A 7561-nucleotide genomic window follows, 5' to 3' on the forward strand; every position below is an offset into this window, starting at 1 on the left:
GCTCTCCAGGACAACATAGAATCTGGGGCTCTGTGCTTTCTTTCGTTCTGAACAAGTGTTAGTGTTTTCTGCACAAAAGCAATTCTGCGAAGCAATGTGAACACTTCTGCTTCCCAGGCACAGAGAAGGTGCTAGCAGGGAATTCTCTGCCTGCCTTTCCCCAGTGCTCTGCAAGCTCTCCAGGACAACAGCAAATCTGGGGCTCTGTGCTTTCTTTCGTTCTGAACAAGTGTTACTGTTTTCTGCACAAAAGCGATTCTGCGAAGCAATGTGAACAGGCACAGAGAAGGTGCTAGCAGGGAATTCTCTGCCTGCCTTTCCCCAGTGCTCTGCAAGCTCTCCAGGACAACATAGAATCTGGGGCTCTGTGCTTTCTTTCGTTCTGAACAAGTGTTAGTGTTTTCTGCACAAAAGCGATTCTGCGAAGCAATGTAAACACTTCTGCTTCCCAGGCACAGAGAAGGTGCTAGCAGGGAATTCTCTGCCTGCCTTTCCCCAGTGCTCTGCAAGCTCTCCAGGACAACAAAGAATCTGGGGCTCTGTGCTTTCTTTCGTTCTGAACAAGTGTTAGTGTTTTCTGCACAAAAGTGATTCTGCGAAGCAATGTGAACAGGCACAGAGAAGGTGCTAGCAGGGAATTCTCTGCCTGCCTTTCCCCAGTGCTCTGCAAGCTCTCCAGGACAACATAAAATCTGGGGCTCTGTGATTTCTTTCGTTCTGAACAAGTGTTACTGTTTTCTGCACAAAAGCGATTCTGCGAAGCAATGTGAACACTTCTGCTTCCCAGGCACAGAGAAGGTGCTAGCAGGGAATTCTCTGCCTGCCTTTCCCCAGTGCTCTGCAAGCTCTCCAGGACAACATAGAATCTGGGGCTCTGTGCTTTCTTTCGTTCTGAACAAGTGTTACTGTTTTCTGCACAAAAGCGATTCTGCGAAGCAATGTGAACACTTCTGCTTCCCAGGCACAGAGAAGGTGCTAGCAGGGAATTCTCTGCCTGCCTTTCCCCAGTGCTCTGCAAGCTCTCCAGGACAACATCAAATCTGGGGCTCTGTGCTTTCTTTCGTTCTGAACAAGTGTTACTGTTTTCTGCACAAAAGCGATTCTGCGAAGCAATGTGAACACTTCTGCTTCCCAGGCACAGAGAAGGTGCTAGCAGGGAATTCTCTGCCTGCCTTTCCCCAGTGCTCGGCAAGCTCTCCAGGACAACATAGAATCTGGATCTCTGTGCTTTCTTTCGTTCTGAACAAGTGTTAGTGTTTTCTGCACAAAAGCGATTCTGCGAAGCAATGTGAACACTTCTGCTTCCCAGGCACAGAGAAGGTGCTAGCAGGGAATTCTCTGCCTGCCTTTCCCCAGTGCTCTGCAAGCTCTCCAGGACAACATAGAATCTGGGGCTCTGTGCTTTCTTTCGTTCTGAACAAGTGTTAGTGTTTTCTGCACAAAAGCGATTCTGCGAAGCAATGTGAACACTTCTGCTTCCCAGGCACAGAGAAGGTGCTAGCAGGGAATTCTCTGCCTGCCTTTCCCCAGTGCTCTGCAAGCTCTCCAGGACAACCTAAAATCTGGGGCTCTGTGCTTTCTTTCGTTCTGAACAAGTGTTACTGTTTTCTGCACAAAAGCGATTCTGCGAAGCAATGTGAACACTTCTGCTTCCCAGGCACAGAGAAGATGCTAGCAGGGAATTCTCTGCCTGCCTTTCCCCAGTGCTCGGCAAGCTCTCCAGGACAACATAGAATCTGGATCTCTGTGCTTTCTTTCGTTCTGAACAAGTGTTAGTGTTTTCTGCACAAAAGCGATTCTGCGAAGCAATGTGAACACTTCTGCTTCCCAGGCACAGAGAAGGTGCTAGCAGGGAATTCTCTGCCTGCCTTTCCCCAGTGCTCTGCAAGCTCTCCAGGACAACATAGAATCTGGGGCTCTCTGCTTTCTTTCGTTCTGAACAAGTGTTACTGTTTTCTGCACAAAAGCAATTCTGCGAAGCAATGTGAACACTTCTGCTTCCCAGGCACAGAGAGGGTGCTAGCAGGGAATTCTCTGCCTGCCTTTCCCCAGTGCTCTGCAAGCTCTCCAGGACAACATCAAATCTGGGGCTCTGTGCTTCCTTTCGTTCTGAACAAGTGTTACTGTTTTCTGCACAAAAGCGATTCTGCGAAGCAATGTGAACACTTCTGCTTCCCAGACACAGAGAAGGTGCTAGCAGGGAATTCTCTGCCTGCCTTTCCCCAGTGCTCTGCAAGCTCTCCAGGACAACATAGAATCTGGGGCTCTGTGCTTTCTTTCGTTCTGAACAAGTGTTAGTGTTTTCTGCACAAAAGCGATTCTGCGAAGCAATGTAAACACTTCTGCTTCCCAGGCACAGAGAAGGTGCTAGCAGGGAATTCTCTGCCTGCCTTTCCCCAGTGCTCTGCAAGCTCTCCAGGACAACAAAGAATCTGGGGCTCTGTGCTTTCTTTCGTTCTGAACAAGTGTTAGTGTTTTCTGCACAAAAGTGATTCTGCGAAGCAATGTGAACAGGCACAGAGAAGGTGCTAGCAGGGAATTCTCTGCCTGCCTTTCCCCAGTGCTCTGCAAGCTCTCCAGGACAACATAAAATCTGGGGCTCTGTGATTTCTTTCGTTCTGAACAAGTGTTACTGTTTTCTGCACAAAAGCGATTCTGCGAAGCAATGTGAACACTTCTGCTTCCCAGGCACAGAGAAGGTGCTAGCAGGGAATTCTCTGCCTGCCTTTCCCCAGTGCTCTGCAAGCTCTCCAGGACAACATAGAATCTGGGGCTCTGTGCTTTCTTTCGTTCTGAACAAGTGTTACTGTTTTCTGCACAAAAGCGATTCTGCGAAGCAATGTGAACACTTCTGCTTCCCAGGCACAGAGAAGGTGCTAGCAGGGAATTCTCTGCCTGCCTTTCCCCAGTGCTCGGCAAGCTCTCCAGGACAACATAGAATCTGGATCTCTGTGCTTTCTTTCGTTCTGAACAAGTGTTAGTGTTTTCTGCACAAAAGCGATTCTGCGAAGCAATGTGAACACTTCTGCTTCCCAGGCACAGAGAAGGTGCTAGCAGGGAATTCTCTGCCTGCCTTTCCCCAGTGCTCTGCAAGCTCTCCAGGACAACATAGAATCTGGGGCTCTGTGCTTTCTTTCGTTCTGAACAAGTGTTAGTGTTTTCTGCACAAAAGCGATTCTGCGAAGCAATGTGAACACTTCTGCTTCCCAGGCACAGAGAAGGTGCTAGCAGGGAATTCTCTGCCTGCCTTTCCCCAGTGCTCTGCAAGCTCTCCAGGACAACCTAAAATCTGGGGCTCTGTGCTTTCTTTCGTTCTGAACAAGTGTTACTGTTTTCTGCACAAAAGCGATTCTGCGAAGCAATGTGAACACTTCTGCTTCCCAGGCACAGAGAAGATGCTAGCAGGGAATTCTCTGCCTGCCTTTCCCCAGTGCTCGGCAAGCTCTCCAGGACAACATAGAATCTGGATCTCTGTGCTTTCTTTCGTTCTGAACAAGTGTTAGTGTTTTCTGCACAAAAGCGATTCTGCGAAGCAATGTGAACACTTCTGCTTCCCAGGCACAGAGAAGGTGCTAGCAGGGAATTCTCTGCCTGCCTTTCCCCAGTGCTCTGCAAGCTCTCCAGGACAACATAGAATCTGGGGCTCTCTGCTTTCTTTCGTTCTGAACAAGTGTTACTGTTTTCTGCACAAAAGCAATTCTGCGAAGCAATGTGAACACTTCTGCTTCCCAGGCACAGAGAGGGTGCTAGCAGGGAATTCTCTGCCTGCCTTTCCCCAGTGCTCTGCAAGCTCTCCAGGACAACATCAAATCTGGGGCTCTGTGCTTCCTTTCGTTCTGAACAAGTGTTACTGTTTTCTGCACAAAAGCGATTCTGCGAAGCAATGTGAACACTTCTGCTTCCCAGACACAGAGAAGGTGCTAGCAGGGAATTCTCTGCCTGCCTTTCCCCAGTGCTCTGCAAGCTCTCCAGGACAACATAGAATCTGGGGCTCTGTGCTTTCTTTCGTTCTGAACAAGTGTTACTGTTTTCTGCACAAAAGCGATTCTGCGAAGCAATGTGAACACTTCTGCTTCCCAGGCACAGAGAAGGTGCTAGCAGGGAATTCTCTGCCTGCCTTTCCCCAGTGCTCTGCAAGCTCTCCAGGACAACACAGAATCTGGGGCTCTGTGCTTTCTTTCGTTCTGAACAAGTGTTAGTGTTTTCTGCACAAAAGCGACTCTGCGAAGCAATGTGAACACTTCTGCTTCCCAGGCACAGAGAAGGTGCTAGGAGGGAATTCTCTGCCTGCCTTTCCCCAGTGCTCTGCAAGCTCTCCAGGACAACATAGAATCTGGGGCTCTGTGCTTTCTTTCGTTCTGAACAAGTGTTAGTGTTTTCTGCACAAAAGCGACTCTGCGAAGCAATGTGAACACTTCTGCTTCCCAGGCACAGAGAAGGTGCTAGCAGGGAATTCTCTGCCTGCATTTCCCCAGTGCTCTGCAAGCTCTCCAGGACAACATAAAATCTGGGGCTCTGTGCTTTCTTTCGTTCTGAACAAGTGTTACTGTTTTCTGCACAAAAGCGATTCTGCGAAGCAATGTGAACACTTCTGCTTCCCAGGCACAGAGAAGGTGCTAGCTGGGAATTTTCTGACTGCCTTTCCCCAGTGCTCTGAAAGCTCTCCAGGACAACACAGAATCTGGGGCTCTGTGCTTTCTTTTGTTCTGAACAAGTGTTAGTGTTTTCTGCACAAAAGCGATTCTGCGAAGCAATGTGAACACTTCTGCTTCCCAGGCACAGAGAAGGTGCTAGCAGGGAATTCTCTGCCTGCCTTTCCCCAGTGCTCTGCAAGCTCTCCAGGACAACAGCAAATCTGGGGCTCTGTGCTTTCTTTCGTTCTGAACAAGTGTTACTGTTTTCTGCACAAAAGCGATTCTGCGAAGCAATGTGAACAGGCACAGAGAAGGTGCTAGCAGGGAATTCTCTGCCTGCCTTTCCCCAGTGCTCTGCAAGCTCTCCAGGACAACATAGAATCTGGCGCTCTGTGCTTTCTTTCGTTCTGAACAAGTGTTACTGTTTTCTGCACAAAAGCGATTCTGCGAAGCAATGTGAACACTTCTGCTTCCCAGGCACAGAGAAGGTGCTAGCAGGGAATTCTCTGCCTGCCTTTCCCCAGTGCTCTGCAAGCTCTCCAGGACAACATAGAATCTGGGGCTCTGTGCTTTCTTTCGTTCTGAACAAGTGTTAGTGTTTTCTGCACAAAAGCGACTCTGCGAAGCAATGTGAACACTTCTGCTTCCCAGGCACAGAGAAGGTGCTAGCAGGGAATTCTCTGCCTGCCTTTCCCCAGTGCTCTGCAAGCTCTCCAGGACAACATCAAATCTGGGGCTCTGTGCTTTCTTTCGTTCTGAACAAGTGTTACTGTTTTCTGCACAAAAGCGATTCTGCGAAGCAATGTGAACACTTCTGCTTCCCAGGCACAGAGAATGTGCTAGCAAGGAATTCTCTGCCTGCCTTTCCCCAGTGCTCTGCAAGCTCTCCAGGACAACATAAAATCTGGGGCTCTGTGCTTTCTTTCGTTCTGAACAAGTGTTAGTGTTTTCTGCACAAAAGTGATTCTGCGAAGCAATGTGAACACTTCTGCTTCCCAGGCACAGAGAAGGTGCTAGCTGGGAATTCTCTGACTGCCTTTCCCCAGTGCTCTGAAAGCTCTCCAGGACAACACAGAATCTGGGGCTCTGTGCTTTCTTTTGTTCTGAACAAGTGTTAGTGTTTTCTGCACAAAAGCGATTCTGCGAAGCAATGTGAACACTTCTGCTTCCCAGGCACAGAGAAGGTGCTAGCAGGGAATTCTCTGCCTGCCTTTCCCCAGTGCTCTGCAAGCTCTCCAGGACAACAGCAAATCTGGGGCTCTGTGCTTTCTTTCGTTCTGAACAAGTGTTACTGTTTTCTGCACAAAAGCGATTCTGCGAAGCAATGTGAACAGGCACAGAGAAGGTGCTAGCAGGGAATTCTCTGCCTGCCTTTCCCCAGTGCTCTGCACGCTCTCCAGGACAACATAAAATCTGGGGCTCTGTGCTTTCTTTCGTTCTGAACAAGTGTTAGTGTTTTGTGCACAAAAGCGATTCTGCGAAGCAATGTGAACACTTCTGCTTCCCAGGCACAGAGAAGGTGCTAGCAGGGAATTCTCTGCCTGCCTTTCCCCAGTGCTCTGCACGCTCTCCAGGACAACATAGAATCTGGGGCTCTGTGCTTTCTTTCGTTCTGAACAAGTGTTACTGTTTTCTGCACAAAAGCAATTCTGCGAAGCAATGTGAACACTTCTGCTTCCCAGGCACAGAGAAGGTGCTAGCAGGGAATTCTCTGCCTGCCTTTCCCCAGTGCTCTGCAAGCTCTCCAGGACACAGCAAATCTGGGGCTCTGTGCTTTCTTTCGTTCTGAACAAGTGTTACTGTTTTCTGCACAAAAGCGATTCTGCGAAGCAATGTAAACACTTCTGCTTCCCAGGCACAGAGAAGGTGCTAGCAGGGAATTCTCTGCCTGCCTTTCCCCAGTGCTCGGCAAGCTCTCCAGGACAACATAGAATCTGGATCTCTGTGCTTTCTTTCGTTCTGAACAAGTGTTAGTGTTTTCTGCACAAAAGCGATTCTGCGAAGCAATGTGAACACTTCTGCTTCCCAGGCACAGAGAGGGTGCTAGCAGGGAATTCTCTGCCTGCCTTTCCCCAGTGCTCTGCAAGCTCTCCAGGACAACATAGAATCTGGGGCTCTGTGCTTTCTTTCGTTCTGAACAAGTGTTAGTGTTTTCTGCACAAAAGCGATTCTGCGAAGCAATGTGAACTCTTCTGCTTCCCAGGCACAGAGAAGGTGCTAGGAGGGAATTCTCTGCCTGCCTTTCCCCAGTGCTCTGCAAGCTCTCCAGGACAACATAGAATCTGGGGCTCTGTGCTTTCTTTCGTTCTGAACAAGTGTTACTGTTTTCTGCACAAAAGCGATTCTGCGAAGCAATGTGAACACTTCTGCTTCCCAGGCACAGAGAATGTGCTAGCAAGGAATTCTCTGCCTGCCTTTCCCCAGTGCTCTGCAAGCTCTCCAGGACAACATAAAATCTGGGGCTCTGTGCTTTCTTTCATTCTGAACAAGTGTTAGTGTTTTCTGCACAAAAGTGATTCTGCGAAGCAATGTGAACACTTCTGCTTCCCAGCCACAGAGAAGGTGCTAGCTGGGAATTCTCTGACTGCCTTTCCCCAGTGCTCTGAAAGCTCTCTAGGACAACACAGAATCTGGGGCTCTGTGCTTTCTTTTGTTCTGAACAAGTGTTAGTGTTTTCTGCACAAAAGCGATTCTGCGAAGCAATGTGAACACTTCTGCTTCCCAGGCACAGAGAAGGTGCTAGCAGGGAATTCTCTGCCTGCCTTTCCCCAGTGCTCTGCAAGCTCTCCAGGACAACAGCAAATCTGGGGCTCTGTGCTTTCTTTCGTTCTGAACAAGTGTTACTGTTTTCTGCACAAAAGCGATTCTGCGAAGCAATGTGAACAGGCACAGAGAAGGTGCTAGCAGGGAATTCTCTGCCTGCCTTT

This window comes from Strix aluco, chromosome 34, assembly GCF_031877795.1.
Source record: "Strix aluco isolate bStrAlu1 chromosome 34, bStrAlu1.hap1, whole genome shotgun sequence".
Lineage (NCBI taxonomy): Eukaryota > Metazoa > Chordata > Aves > Strigiformes > Strigidae > Strix > Strix aluco.